Here is a 16,458-nt window from a genome sequence, read left to right as displayed (position 1 = left end):
TGGATGGCCAAAATTAGCTATAATTGGTGTTATACACACATTTTTAGCTCGGTTGGATGAATGTCGCGTAAATTAAGCTCCGCGAACCATTTCTGTTATTTCTTTTACTCTATCTCGCTTAACTGTGAAGTTAAATTTGTTGGAGAGAGAATAACCCGCTTAAGTTGATGTTTCTGCTATTAACTGCCCGAGTGCACATTCTAATGCTTTTAAACTACGTTTTAATGTAATTCTTCATCATCGTCTGCCAATATTATCTCAGAGGATACATAGTGGTTATATGAATGTATTAAAATTTGCTACTGTCCAGATGACCCCATGCAGTCCTTCTAAGCACCATTCTATGTCGAAAATTGTTGAAATATGTCCAAAATTTCCATCAGTTCCTTTTTGCTGGATTTCATGTTTCTGTGGTAATAACAGAAGATAGGACGTTATATCTTGCCCTAGAATATGGGGACGATAGACTTATTTTGTTCAGTGGGAGTAGAATCAGTCAGTATTACACGGACGGAACAAATTATGTGGGTGGAGGTTGATAACAAATGTAGTGTGCTAGCTTTCCTTTTCAGTAATGACGATGAACTTGGAGTAATCATAAAATGTTATTACAACTATACTATTATCTCATAGCAGATTTTCTTTACTCTGAAACTGCCTGAAAAGATTTATGAATGTCACTGCGACAGCGTTGAAACTGTTGCTTTTGTTGGATGCCGCGTTTAGAAGTTGTAGTTGTATTTTTACTCTCCGTATCCGTAAGTTGTTTAGAAACGTGAGTTAGCACACATGCGCCATGTCACAGCGTGGAACATCTACCAAACTTACTGCTACCCCGTAGATGGTACAAATGTTACAGAATACGCTGCTCTTCTCTTCAATGCAGGACTATCATTCTTTGGTACGTTAGTTTCAAATTCTTCCGTACATTGAGCATTGGTGGTTCATCTAACTTCTCCTTAAACGCAATAACTGTCATGCACACACTTTCATTGTGTTTCCTGAAATGTTAGATACTGATTATGTACGTCTTAATGATAAGGGTAGGATTACAACTCGCGAGATTTCGGTAACTGTCTGTCTCAATAAGCAATGAAGGAGATGCAATAGACGTAATTTAACATCTGCCGTCACTAATAACCGTGATTTCGACGGATCACCACTTTTCAAGACAGGGAAGGATGAAATCCGAATCAGTTACGCATCTATACGCGGTGTCTGTTCTTTCGGCCATCACGATCACTTCGGTGCAGATGCACACCACGCTCGAACTCTTACGGTATAGTTGAAATGCCGCGAGTAATGAGGATAATGGGCAGGGGGCACTACATCAGTAATATGTGAATACGTTGAGACTTTGGAACTGACAAGACGCGTGGTACGGTAGCTCGTGTTGTTGCGATGACCACTTCGTCGGGATGGCGCAGTGGTCAGCGCATCTGCCTAGTAAGCGGGCGACCCGTGTTAGATTCCTGGTCCAGCACAAATTTTCAGCTTTCCCCATCGATTTAAATTAATACCCAGTGGCAGCTAATGTCATTAATTCCTGTGTGTCTTAATTATACATGTATTGGTAGAATTTATGAGAAATAACAATTCCATTCTCAGACTCGTAACTTGTTGCAGAATTACAGAAGCAATGTAAAAATAAATGGGATAAATAACGGACTGAAATCGCGGAATTTGTTTGGCGTTTGCTTAGGATTATCTATTGATGGAGTGAAACACATCAGAGTCACGTCACCCACTGGCCTTCCCTAGTTTCACCGGTACCTGGTACGTTAGTGTCGGCAGTAAACCAGAATGGGACGCGGAACTTGAAATGACATCCCAGGTAGTAGACACAATAGAGGACTTAACTGCCAGGGCAACGACCGAGAATATCGATCTTTCTTAGGCGTTTTTAAAGGGAGGCCATTGACCTCGAACCCTTTCTGCTGTGACACGCATTGTCCGCTTCCAGCGATCGATGCGGAACTAGCACGTTTCTCTAAGTGTTCATAAAACTCGCACAAGCCTCCCTCCTCTCTCCTTCCCCCCCCCCCCCCCCCCCGTCTCTCTCTCTCTCTCTCTCTCTCTCTCTCTCTCTCTCTGTGTGTGTGTGTGTGTGTGTGTGTGTGTGTGTGTGTGTGTGTGTTTTGGAACAGGCAAAACACTATATATCCAGTACCGGTATTTGATGATGCGCCCTGTCACAGATAAAAATCACTACATACGTTCCGTATTGTCTGGCGAAGGAGAGGATAGAGTTAGTAATATGCTGCACTTTCCTTATTTCATTTCACATATTTACATTCCAAGTGAGTTATAAATATGAAGGAGCGTGTTGGGCTTGACGTTTTTTTTTCCATTATTAGCAATTGGTTGTTAAGTGGATAGCTTAAACACACGTTAATTCTTACGTTAATTTCTGCGCTATTTTGGGGAGAGCCGAGACGTTGTGCGCCAAGAGATCCGTCGCCGTCTGCAGTTCGCGATTGCTGCCTGGCGAGGTATCAAGTTTCAGATACCTGATACTGAGGCGCGATATTCCGACCAGTCAGAAGGAAAGAAAGATTATGGTTTAACTTCCGGTCGAGAACGAGGTTCTTGAAGACTGTGCACAAGATCAAGAATGTGGAAGGAAATCAATTATGTCATTTTCAGAGTAACCTTCCTGACTGCAGCCTTATTCGATTCAGGTGAAACCACAGCAAACTTAAATTTGGATGGCCGGACGAGGATCTGAATCCCATTCACGAATGCAGGTCCGGTGTCTTAAATGTCGTGCTACCATACTTGGTCAACCAGAAGCAACTCTGAATGGACTGGCAGTGAAAGTGTGCTAATGTAAGAAAATAAGGAACGATTTCAGGATTGAAACTAATTATACTGCAGAACCACCACCTTCAGGCGATCCGCGCTTAATTTAGCCCGTTTCGCTGTGTAGAGCAGTCTGTTAAGACACCTTCTTAAATATCAGGCAGGTTTCATGCTTCGATGAATCCCTTTGCAATATTGACATATTTTATTGATGATTCCGTTTTTGAAAAAGGATGATAGTATTATTAAGTTAGCTCGTTACGGCCTATAGGTCTGCAATCAAATACTAGGTATGAGACTATAAGACGCTACCGCGTGCGTTATGAGAGGATAGATTTCTACCTTTCATGCTCTGCTGGGTATATGGTACACGATATTTGTGTACTTCAAAACGTTCTCCATTTTTAATTGCGAGCCTTGATGGACATACTAAAACGCATGCCTTAAAAGCTATGAGCACTTGTTCAGTATAAGAGAGATTTCACTGTAGCGAAGATGAACAAGTGCTCATAGCTCTTAAGGTATGCCGTTTAGAGTCAATGGTTGCGGTACAATTTTTTGTTGTTTTTATCCGTAGTACCACCTCTCAGAATTTGGGAAGCAAAGACCTTGAAGTAGAAGAGATTTGTTTCACAGTATCAAGAAAGTACCCATAGATCTTAAGGTATGCATTTTAGAGCCCATTTATACTAGACGTTTTTGCTTCGGATCGTTCCTGTCATATTCCTGAATATCGACCATTACTGCTGGGGCACCTTATATTTGAAGCCACTTCGACGACTTGCATTGCAGTGTCAGCGCGTATTTAGTCATGCGGGTTCTCATTTGGTTTCACGAGACAGAGCAGGTTCTGTTCCATCTTCTCTAAGTACCAGAAAAAATCCTAACTGATCACCTGAACTGGAACACAGGATCTGCACGTCAATAGCCAACAGCGTTAACAACTAGACTTTGGAGTAGTTTACTTCTGTTTACAATTTTAGTGTAATCGATACAATCATCTCCGTGGGAAAACTGCAGCTCTGCAAATTTTGTTCTACGGAATTTTGACGTCTAACTGCACGTATTTAGTGTCAACCAGTGTCGCCAAGCTTCTGAGCTACCGTACCGATTTTAAACACTATTTTGATCCACCAGAAGAAACTAAAAACAGAAATAAGAATGTTAAAAATCTTACATTTGTTTATGGTCTATGAATTTTTTATTTCTAGTAAATGTGAAATCAGTTTTGACTAAACTGTATAAAAGAAAAAGAAACCGAGTTGTACATGAGAAAGCAATTGGAGTGCAGTTTGTAATGAATTACAAATGGAAGAACAGATTTTCGTATCAGGCTCCGTAATTTCAGTGAAAATGGTGGCACTGTTTTTTGTCATCAACAAATTTTTTAACGTTGTAAGAGTTGGTAGTGGTTGCCGTTCGAACACAGTTGTCCAAGTGTTCATCAGTCAGTTTGAACGTCGTACTGGAACAAGAAGCCTCACACAGTTATGTAAAGCTGAACATTGCCTTCACTTTGAGGCTAACCTGGACGGAAATAGGGTATTTTTATTTAGGAACAAGAGGCCAAATATTTTAAGAGATTGAAGAAAACGAAAACGGTTATAAAGATAAATCATTTTGTAAATCAGCCAGTTCCGACTCCACTGTAGCACTGTCTTCTTGAAAATCAAATTACTCTATGACATAAGTAAAGAACATCTTATCATCGTACTCTATAAAAGGCGATTTGACAGACTGTGCAACAATTTAAATGCTTTAGAAATTTTGAAAGCGTTTGTTGAATTGACTTCTCAAATCTGAAAGAATTTGAACGTATTGTTTACTGTTGTAAGGAGGCATTGAAGAGTCTTGCTTGTCAAAGGTTAGTTTCAAAGAAGAAACATGTTTGTATTAATCTTGTATTAGGTATTTTACCCACAGTTCCAGCTTTTTTGAATGAAGCTACATCTGCAATTATTCCACTAGTATCTTAATCGTTACATAGAAGCTGCCGGTTAAGGATATTTAACTTTTCTGTGTCGTCTGCGAGAAAGGCAGAATGCTGCAGCCAAACAAGATCTTCAAACTCGCCGAAGTATTTGCTTCGTTCTTTCAAAAATTCTGCTAAGGCAGGAAGTTAATCTATAAAACGATGTAAAGCTCTGCCTCTACTAAGCCAGTTAACTTCCACATGAAGCATTAGATCACTGCACTGGATTTTAGCTGCCTTACCTTTTGTTTCCTTAAAGCAATATCCAGTGGGAAACCCGTTTCACTCTCTGAGTGAACGATTTTGAAGTGACGTTCGACTATCCCTTTCTTCCCAAATGATGTACATACGTAGCACAGTACACGCACATAGTTGCCCTTTACCTGGGTAAAGAAGTAAACGGTTTCCCATTCCGAAAGTGATAAGTTTTTTTGCTCTTTGCTTGGACACGCCATCATTAGAACAAATCTGAATTATCATCCATGGCTAAGTCAAATTATCTATGTTATCAGCTGTCTGATATACCCACGAAATACGACGTGCGCAACCTCACACGTGCACAATTAGCTGTGGTGCTGACAGTGTAATAGTCTTGACTGACAGAGGCAGTTGTACCGGAGAAACAAGCAGTTACTGCCGGTGCGTTCTGAGCTCGGGGGAGCAATCCCGGTTAGCCAACCTGAGCGTAGCCGCGATGTACCGAAAATGTCGCCGCAAGTTACTAATAGTCCGCGATCAGCGGTTTGGTGGTCACTAAAGTAAACATTGTGAACAATTAGTGGAGATTTAACGCTCAGTGCATGTTTCGGTAGGACAAACAGCTCCGAGTCTAGTTTCAGTTGCGTCTTCCAGCTTCACTTTGTGATCAGAGTCGAAATATGCCACCCATGATATTTGGAGTTGCCATGACACACGAATTATTTAAGTGAGAATCTAGAATGAAATGATTATATCGAAACCACGTTGTGTTATACTGTTTTGAAGTTGAGGTTGTGGTGTCCTCAGACTGCGCACATTAGTGGAGACATGGTGCCAAACCTTCCTGTCAACAGAGACAAGAAACCAGCAGGCCGCACATGGAGAGTATACTTGTGTGCAGGCCGTTACTCGTGTTATCTTGTTGCGTAAGTTTGGTGAAACTGTTGGTGCTTTGGCTGTTATCGACCTACCACTTTTTCATTATCTTCTGGCAGTTAGTTGCGGAGGATACGACCAGAGACTAGCGATAATGCAGCTGATATTATCTGCCGCCGTCAGACCATATAACACAAACTACGCCATTACCTGTTTTAGTGCTACCCACCTCTGTACAGTGGAATGCCTTCGTTTCAGACTTCGATTTTGTTGCTTCTTAAACTGCCGCCTTCGTCATGCAGCGCCACTTTTTAGTATTCGTCAAAACATCTTAAAATACACGTCAACGGACCTTCCTGCGTAATGGACTCAGCAGGTGGTCCTCGCATACGGGAGGAACGATGCTCAAATAGCTGCCCGGGCCCATCTACATTTAGGTTTTCCGTGGTTTCCCTAAAGAAAATAAGGATAATTCAGGGATGATTGCTTTTGACAGGACTCTCCCTTTTTTTTCTGTAACCTTGTTCTATCCAAATTTGTACTCCACTCCGCCTCTTAATGTCCTCGCCGTTAACTGGACGTTAAGCTCGTCTTTTCCTTTCCATTATTTCGGCATGATGGTGTGTACTGAATGGAATCCGCGTTATTAGACAATGCTGAATATACGAAACATGATGAACTTTGCAACAAGTGTTGCGCCTTAACAACTTCAGGCGAATGCCGGGATGGTTCCTTAAGGAAGGTCGTGGCAGTCTTCCCCTCCGTTCTCCGCTTTGAATGACCTAAGTCTTGACAAGACTGTAAATTGTCACCTTCGTCCTTGGTAATTTGAGTGTCATTTCACCTTCAGGCGATAAATGGTGCCCGTTTTCGTTGATTTATTTCAATCATCTTAATCCATTTAGCTTGACTTTAAAATGGATTTCTTCTACAGACTGGAAGCGTGTTAAGGTGAGCAATAGGTGCGACCGGAGACCTCACCTTCTCTAAAGACATTGCTGCAAATTAAATGAAAAATCTTGGGCCTGTCAAGAAATCTACGCACGCGCAGCTTCCTGAAGGCCGCAAACTGTCTTCCTGTATGATTTACGCGTTTCCCCCATGCATTACGGAACCCATAAAGACAGGAAAATGTAGATATCCCTCCTGAGGGAGTGTCAGTCTGTTGCTCAAGCGGAAGATTGTGATACGTAAATCGCAAAAGTAAAAAGCTAAATGAATTTTTTCCTCATTTCTTGAGCTCCTATAGGTTTTATTTCACCCATCAGTTATTTAATAAAGCAATGGCAATGATATCAAACTTTCTGCAAAATTGGGAAGAAATTTACAATGTCAAATGTGTCAGCCATACTGATTTAGGTTGGTTAAGATTTGTGAACAATCGATAGTGTGAAAAAATCACAAAATACGAAGAAATATGCATTTAGCAAATTGAGTTAAAGAGATTATATTAAGTATTTTGACAATTATAATTTTTGGCTTTGAAGCTTCCACTTCGCTCTCCCTTCCACTGTCCCCACACATTCCCACACAAAAAAAGGCATTATGCCAACAACCACACGGAGTGAGCGTTTAAGGTATGATGTATATTTTTCATGTAATTGTAACAAATTTGCAAGCTACTAAACAGTTCGGCAATACACAGGAGCCGGCTGGAGTGGCCGAGCGGTTCTAGGCGCTACATCCGGAACCGTGCGACCGCTACGGTCGCAGGTTCGAATCCTGCCTCGGACATGGATGTGATTTCCATAGGTTAGTTAGGTTTAAATAGTTCTAAGTTCTAGGGGACTGATGACCTCAGAAGTTAAGTCCCATAGTGCTCAGAGCCATTTGAACCATTTTTGAATACACAGGTCCTAACCACTTTGGCTATCCGTAATGAATAAAGTAAACAAATTCGCATATCCTGAAGCTCGCTTTATGATAGCCTAAGAGACGGATACTACATACAACTGTCAAATGAGTGGTACAGATGCGAGGACAAATCAAATGAAGGGCAAAGTTATTATAGGAGTTTTTAACCCGTTCAGGTAAACTGGCGTGACATCCCAAATGGTCTTTAAACCCAGTTCAACAAAAACACACACGACGTAAGAGGAAGAAGAAAAACTGCTTCAGTACTTAATACACACACGTGGGGGTCAACAACCTCCTTATTAGCACTACTACCATATAATGACAAACAGTATTTTGACTGGTAAGTTTCCCAAAAAAGTTAGTTTGTAAGATTGATTTACTTCTTTCTTTTTAAGTAAACCCAGAAATTAATTAATGCAGAGTAGGAGTCACGATATCAAATATGGAAGGAATTACCGAAGTGACTGCTAAAGGACGATTTACGTTTTCCATACTCGTATTTAAATACGGTCTTCGATAAAAGGAAAGCGTATGTTTTAGCCGCGGAAGGAATTTTAGTAGACTTGTATCTAAGGGACGTATGCTGTTGCGAACGAAAAGTATACGAAAGTGCGGCATACACCTGTCATTTCAAATGTAAACTGAGGCGGCTTTTCAGGAATTGTGGTAGGTTGCATGTATATTTTCAACCGGAAACTTGTCTTTACCCAATGGAAATTAGTTAATAGTACACCATCTGACCAAAATATCTAGATGTCCCTATGTCATGGAGAACTGACCACTGTGTGTCACGAGAACCGCCTCCGCCGATATAAAAGGAGGCGGAGAGTACTGTCCTGTCAGTAGAGAAGCAATAACAGTAGAGGGAGTCGGTCAGGAGAGCTCACTGAATGAGAACATGGACTTGTCATTGGATGTCACCTGACTAACAAAATCCATCAAGAACATTTCAAACCTTCTAAAGCTGCCAAAATTGACTATTAGTGGTGTCACTGTGAGCTAGAAACGCGAAGGAACTACCACAGCTAAAGCAAGACCAGGCATACCTCTCGTACTGACGGACGGGGACCGTCGAGCATAGCGGAAAAAATCGCATGAAATCAACAGTAGGAATCCCTGGTGAATTCCAGAGTGCTACCAGCAATCCAGCTAGCGTAATGACTGCGTAGGGAGTTTAAAGCAGTGGGGTGTAATGATCGAGCAGCCTCTTGTAGTCCACACGTTTGTGTAGTCAGGGCTAAGCGACGCTTGGGTTGGTGTAAAGCGCGACACCACTGAGCAATTGATGACTGGAAACTAGTAATTTGGATCATGAATCACGCCATAACCTGTGACAATCCGATGGAAGGGTTTGGGTTTGGCGAATGCCTCGAGGACGTTACCTACCGTCTGGTACAGTAACAACAGTAAAGTACAGAGGTGGCGTTACGGCATGTGTGTGTGTTTTCGTGGTTAGGTTGCGGTCCCCTTATTGCGCTTAAGAAAATACTGAATGCGGAAGAATATGAACAAATTTTACTGCATTGCGTACTACGTACAGTAGAGGAACAGTTCGGAGGCAATTGTTTATATCAACATGACAATGCACCCTGTCATAAACTAGTATCTGTGATGCAGTGGTTTGTGCACAATAACATTCCGGAAATGGACTGGCGTACCCTGAATCATGAATGGAACACCGTTGGGATGAATTAGAACGTAGACTTCGCTCCAGAACCCAGCGTCCAACATCATTACCTTCTCTGGTTTCGGCTTTTGAGGAAGAATGGGCTGCTATTCCGCCACAGACATCCATGCACCTCATTGGAAGTGTCCCCAGCAGAGTTCAAGCCCACATAAAGGTGAAGAGTCGACACAATCGATATTAATGTGCACTTATAGGTGTTCGGATACTTTTCGATCAGATAGTGTATGTGTATTCACATATGGAAAGTGGACGTGATCTCAGATGCAGAATAACCAATTAAAATAGGTTGTACGTCAGCGTGTCATTTGGCACACAGGCCTGACAATTAACACACAATTGTACAAAGCCGCAAGACAGCTTTATACATCTTCCCATTCTGTTACTATCAATGTTGCTTATAATCGAAGTAACATTTTAAAACATCGCATTAGATATCAAAATACACTCCTGGAAATGGAAAAAAGAACACATTGACACCGGTGTGTCAGACCCACCATACTTGCTCCGGACACTGCGAGAGGGCTGTACAAGCAATGATCACACGCACGGCACAGCGGACACACCAGGAACCGCGGTGTTAGCCGTCGAATGGCGCTAGCTGCGCAGCATTTGTGCACCGCCGCCGTCAGTGTCAGCCAGTTTGCCGTGGCATACGGAGCTCCATCGCAGTCTTTAACACTGGTAGCATGCCGCGACAGCGTAGACGTGAACCGTATGTGCAGTTGACGGACTTTGAGCGAGGGCGTATAGTGGGCATGCGGGAGGCCGGGTGGACGTACCGCCGAATTGCTCAACACGTGGGGCGTGAGGTCTCCACAGTACATCCATGTTGTCGCCAGTGGTCGGCGGAAGGTGCACGTGCCCGTCGACCTGGGACCGGACCGCAGCGACGCACGGATGCACGCCAAGACCGTAGGATCCTACGCAGTGCCGTAGGGGACCGCGCCGCCACTTTCCAGCAAATTAGGGACACTGTTGCTCCTGGGATATCGGCGAGGACCATTCGCAACCGTCTCCATGAAGCTGGGCTACGGTCCCGCACACCGTTAGGCCGTCTTCCGCTCACGCCCCAACATCGTGCAGCCCGCCTCCAGTGGTGTCGCGACAGGCGTGAGTGGAGGGACGAATGGAGACGTGTCGTCTTCAGCGATGAGAGTCGCTTCTGCCTTGGTGCCAATGATGGTCGTATGCGTGTTTGGCGCCGTGCAGGTGAGCGCCACAATCAGGACTGCATACGACCGAGGCACACAGGGCCAACACCCGGCATCATGGTGTGGGGAGCGATCTCCTACACTGGCCGTACACCACTGGTGATCGTCGAGGGGACACTGAATAGTGCACGGTACATCCAAACCGTCATCGAACCCATCGTTCTACCATTCCTAGACCGGCAAGGGAACTTGCTGTTCCAACAGGACAATGCACGTCCGCATGTGTCCCGTGCCACCCAACGTGCTCTAGAAGGTGTAAGTCAACTACCCTGGCCAGCAAGATCTCCGGATCTGTCCCCCATTGAGCATGTTTGGGACTGGATGAAGCGTCGTCTCACGCGGTCTGCACGTCCAGCACGAACGCTGGTCCAACTGAGGCGCCAGGTGGAAATGGCATGGCAAGCCGTTCCACAGGACTACATCCAGCATCTCTACGATCGTCTCCATGGGAGAATAGCAGCCTGCATTGCTGCGAAAGGTGGATATACACTGTACTAGTGCCGACATTGTGCATGCTCTGTTGCCTGTGTCTATGTGCCTGTGGTTCTGTCAGTGTGATCATGTGATGTATCTGACCCCAGGAATGTGTCAATAAAGTTTCCCCTTCCTGGGACAATGAATTCACGGTGTTCTTATTTCAATTTCCAGGAGTGTATTTTGTTCAAAAGAGGGTACAGCACGTACATGAGACACAGTGTGGAAGAAGTGTCGCAGCAACAGGCTTTGAACCTCAAATCATTAAGGCATTAGTCAGTGATGATAGTCAAACGCTTTGTCACTAAGTATTGATATTCTTCCTAAATTCACATTTACGTCTCATGAAACATATTGAAACTTGCTCCTCAGGCATACCGATATTTCTTATGCTTCAAAAGGTGATCTGAATTTTATTTCACGTTAAAGTTTTGTATTTTAATTAATAAATTAAGACTAGAGATTCTGAATTTTCCAGCTTTGAATATATGTTATCACTATTCTTGTTGCTTGCAATAAATTAATATCCAGAAAAGTGTGAGAGATTTTGTTACAACATCCGTTGTGCGCGTGCGAACACAAATTGCTCTATTTAACATGTTAATTTGTCTCCAGATAAAGCTCAAACCAAGGAAAACATACAGGTGTCCGAGTAATCCCTGTGTGTGTCCGACTGTTTTCTGCACTCCAATAATGAAGGATTATTGATGGTTATGAGTTTTTGACAACTCATGCTGTGCGTGTTATACATTTCATGAAAGAAATAAACATCACTTGATCTGAAATTTCCAGACCACCTACAGTGATTCATTTCTGCAAAAAGTATCGAAGAATTCGTGGATAATTTTCATTCTCGTTAGATATCGGGCACAACAGTGCAATACATATATACGCAGTTAGGAAGTAATATTTAAGATTAATAACACACCTCATGATTTAGATTTTTTATATTTTTTAGTAGGAAAAATCTTTGTCAGAATCTTCTCCGCGAACTACACACATCAAAAAAAGTTTTGCATCACTTCGATTCCGAGAGTTCCGGGACTGTTACAGAAAATAGAAATAGAGATCAACATAAACATCATTTCCGCCCGTTTTATTGCTCATGAAAACCACACATTGCATGTTGTACCGCCATACAGCGAGACCTTCAGAGGTGGTGGTCCAGAGTATTGTACGCACCGGTACCTCTAATACCCAGTAGCACGTCGTCTTGCTTTGATGCATGCCTGTATTCGTCGTGGCATACTATCGACAGTTTCATCAAGGCATTGTTGGTCCAGATTGTCCAACTCCTCAACGGCGATTCGGCGTAGATCCCTCAGAGTGGTTGGTGGGGTCACGTTGTCCATAGACAGCCCTTTTCAATCTATCACAGGCATGTTCGATAGGTTTCATCTCTGGAGAACATGCTGGGCACTCTAGTCGAGCGATGTCGTTATCCTAAAGGAAGTCATTCACAAGATGTGCGTGATGGGGGCGCGAATTGTCGTCCATGAAGACGAATGCCTCGCCAATATGCTGCCGATATGGTTGCACTATCGGTCGGAGGATGACATTCACGTATCGTACAGCCGTTACGGCGCCTTCCATGACCACCAACGGCGTACGTCGGCCCCCACATAATGCCACCCCAAAACAACAGAAAACTTCCACCTCGCTGCAATCGCTGGACAGTGTGTCTAAGGCGTTCATCGTGACCCGGTTGCCTCCAGACACTCCGACGATTGTCTGGTTGAAGGCACTCCCCAGTGAAGAGAATGTGATGCGAATCCTGAGCCGTCAATTCGGCATGTTGTTGGGCGCATCTGTACCGCGCTGCATGGTGTCGTGGTTGCAACGATGGACCTCGCCATGGACGTCGGGAGTGAAGTTGGCGCATTATTCAGCCTATTGCGCACAGTTTGAGTGATAACACGACGTCCTGTGGCTGCACCCAAAGCATTATTCAACCTGGTGACGTTGCTGTCAGCGTTCCTGCGAGCCATAATCCGTAGGTAGCGGTCTTCCACTGTAATAGTAGTCCTTGGGCGGCCTGAGCGAGCATCTTTGTATCTCCTCCATGTCCGAACAGCATCGCTTTGGTTCACTCTGAGACGCTAGGACACTTCCCTTGTTGAGAGCCCTTCCTGGCACAAACTAACAATGCGGACACGATCGAACCGCGACGTCTATCTTCAGGAGTTCTGGGAACCGGGGTGATGCAAAACTTTTTTATGTATGTAATACGGATGTTCTTATCCGTAGCGTCCGTTGTTAGGTCAGTCCCATGATGTACTCTAATAAGATGCATGTAGTAACGATTCGTACATTTACGTTATTGTATTTTGTTATTTTTATTGGAACGTGTAATATGACGCAGAATCATGAGACATGTTATTAATTATACAGAATGTTTAAAAGGAAATAGCGAACATCATGACTTTGAACTATAAAAAGCCGAAATGAGGGGGAAACGACAGCAGTGATCATATAGCATTAAAAATTAAAATTTGAAAAGCTTGTTATTGCACATGGTGTGGAGACGGTTTTCTCACAGTTACTGTCAATGGACGTAATATTTACTTGTTATTGAACGCTATCTGGCGCTGTAAAACCAACGCTAAGCCTGGCTGTTAGGGTATGCACTTTCCATTTAACAGCAGCCGTGAGCAGACTTGTTAGTACAATTGGTTGCGAAAGGAGGTTGAGCCTACACAACTGACTCCTCGTGAAGTCCTCACTGGTGTGGAAAGCGTTTTACCCGAATCGCCAGGGAACGTATCCGCAACTGATCGTCTGCCGTGTTTGTCGTTTTTCATCTACGAAAGCTGAATCATTTGAAAAACAGCAAGTTGTTGCTGCTATCAGAGGAGTTTTTCCAGTATCTCGTGTGCTGTATGTCACAGAGGAAAGTGCGGCCTGCTACGACAAGAACTTGCTAGTCAGCCAACCTGATTCAGGTACGCATAAAACACTTTGGGCGAATGGAAGAGTAGCTACTTTATTGAGTGATGGAAAGTTCCTTGGCTCATCCCAGATCTAATGGATAGTGCACAGTTTTAATGACGTCACAGAGTAAGTGGTATTAAACCCAACCCACCGTAGCCAAATAACTGATACAATGTGACTCAAAATTACCACCCCTGTTGTTTCTTCACGTTCACAAACCAATGCGGTCAAATGCCTGCGTGATTTATGAATGAAAACCGCAAACTACTGGTTCCTCAAAATGTATCGAGCTGAAGCAGCAGTGCTGTGCCTCGTTGGTTTACTGCCCACGACGCTTTTAATAATAAACACTCGAACGCGTCGACGGAAGTCTTATTTTTCTTGTGTAAATGGTTTCTTTCGACCTACAGCTTTGAGTTATGTTTCCTGTCAACTGCTGCATCACTAACGGCGTAACCAAGAATGGCCCACAAATAACGGCAAGATTAGCTCTTAAGAGGAAGAAGGTGCTCCGTTTCTAACGGCATGGGCGTTAGCGAAACATAAAACACTCAAATTGTCGACGGCAGACGCAAACTGGGGTGCGGTTGTAAAGCTAACAGCATGAGTAAGCTATACGCTTTACGAGCTACCAATCTGGTTTAGTCCCCGCTTCAACTTACTGTCTGTATTTTTTTGCTGAACTTTTCATTAGAATCCGATGGTTACCTAATTTTCAAGGTACTTACAATTTATTGATGTCAGACTTCGAACACTTTACGCAGATGTAAATATATCTTATCAGTTTTAAGGAATTTATACCGCAGAAGAGACAGGAGAAAAAGTGACAACAGCTAAAACAAGCGAGGAAGTTCCTGTTCGTCTCCCAGCTGACATATTAACACAGTGACACATCGGTTTTTATTACACGAGAGAAGAAGGCTAACTATTTTCTCTGGATTCAGTTTCACTCCACTTGAAAAGTACTTCAGGTCAATATTCCATTTAAAACTACTTGAACTTGAGTTAATATGGCAGATTATGTATCATATTTTGTGTAATCTTGTTCGCATACTTTGCTTTGTAACTTTCACTTTGCAGGCGACACGCTGACGAAAACTGGCCGTCGCGCCTCGAGTCCGCTTCGTGGCCTGCTCAGACCAGTTGGTTGCGAAGTGAAGTAACGATGAAGTGGGTATAAGGTTACTAGTCAGAACTTACTCAGGATAATAAGCCCGCGGTTTCTTTGGAATATCAATGGCCTTGTTTTCGTTAGAGAAAAGACCCAAAGATATTTGTAGTGAATTTTAGTTTGTTTCTCCATCCAACGCGCACTGCATTTGGCACCGTGCCAATTATGGCTGTCCACTGATCTTATTTCTGCGAGAGAAGGAACTCTAGCTTCGTATCGCAAATGCGGTGAGAAGCTCACAATACCTATTGCCGTTGACCTCCTCCAATTCTTTCTTCCTTGTCATTGTGTCAACCGCAGTGAATTCTACTTTCGTAACAATCGATAAAATAATGACCTCGCACTTGACACGCCTCTTCCGCTCAGTTCGGTTTTTCGGACTGTAGGCTTTGCACCTAACACGAGTATTAACTCGGTTTTACCTAACTGTTTCACTGTGATGGATACAGATTCGCAAAATTTTTTTCAATTGCGACCAGAACCGACTGTAGCAGCGGGTATTCTGGGACTACTTAGCTTTGCGTTTAATTTTGAAAACAGATTGCAGATTTTCTTTACATGAATAGCAAAGAAAAATATTTCTGTGGAAAATATTGAGTCCTCATCATGCTGCCCACGTCTTCGCGATTGCACTATCTGGTGGACTAGTCTGGTTACAAAGCAAGCATACCTTCAGTACCGGTCTGGTCATTCAAGCTTCCGTCACCATACGTTGTCGTTTAATAATTTTCTCATGCCATCTCGGATGCATCCCATGAAAGGCAACTTGGGCGGGTCATGCGCGCGGTCATCGAGTTGGCCCGGGAGTCACGGCCGCGGCGGAAGTGAGTCACTCGCCTCTGTTGCTTCCAGATGCTTGCAGCCTTGCAGCCACCATTCTGGCTTGCGAAAATAACCCACCACACTGATTTTAGCAGGCGCTCTTTATCTCTTATTTTGCGGATGATTTTCAGTTATTTTATTGACTACAAACATTTAATATAGCTCTAATTTGATAAGTTTGAGGCGGAACGTGTACTGATTATTTACGTGTCAATTTAACTGCTAGACGCAGTGCTTGTAACCTTTGAGAGTGCACAGTAACAAAGTACGTTATCAAAAAGAATGACTTCCTTACTCGGTAAGCATTTATAGCGGGAGGGGGGGGGGTATTAATTTTTTCGCCATAAGATCTGAAAAAGTTGTTAATAATTGTACTGCCTGTAAATGCCTATAATGATCTGTGATTGATGAAGAAAGTTGCATTAAACCCTAGTAGGAATGTTGAAATAAAACGTCT

The 16,458-nt window shown here is 43.3% G+C and overlaps 1 protein-coding gene across 1 annotated transcript in view; it reads left to right on the top strand.

Annotated features, from left to right (window-relative positions):
* The window catches only part of LOC126248471 (klarsicht protein), an 892,903-nt gene that overhangs the window by 653,748 nt on the left and 222,697 nt on the right, over window positions 1-16,458 (top strand). The window lies entirely within an intron of this gene.

Source organism: Schistocerca nitens, chromosome 3, assembly GCF_023898315.1.
Source record: "Schistocerca nitens isolate TAMUIC-IGC-003100 chromosome 3, iqSchNite1.1, whole genome shotgun sequence".
In the NCBI taxonomy this organism is placed as follows: domain Eukaryota; kingdom Metazoa; phylum Arthropoda; class Insecta; order Orthoptera; family Acrididae; genus Schistocerca; species Schistocerca nitens.
The sequence above is the reverse complement of the archived record's forward strand: the minus strand, read 5'-3'. Positions and strand labels throughout refer to the sequence as shown.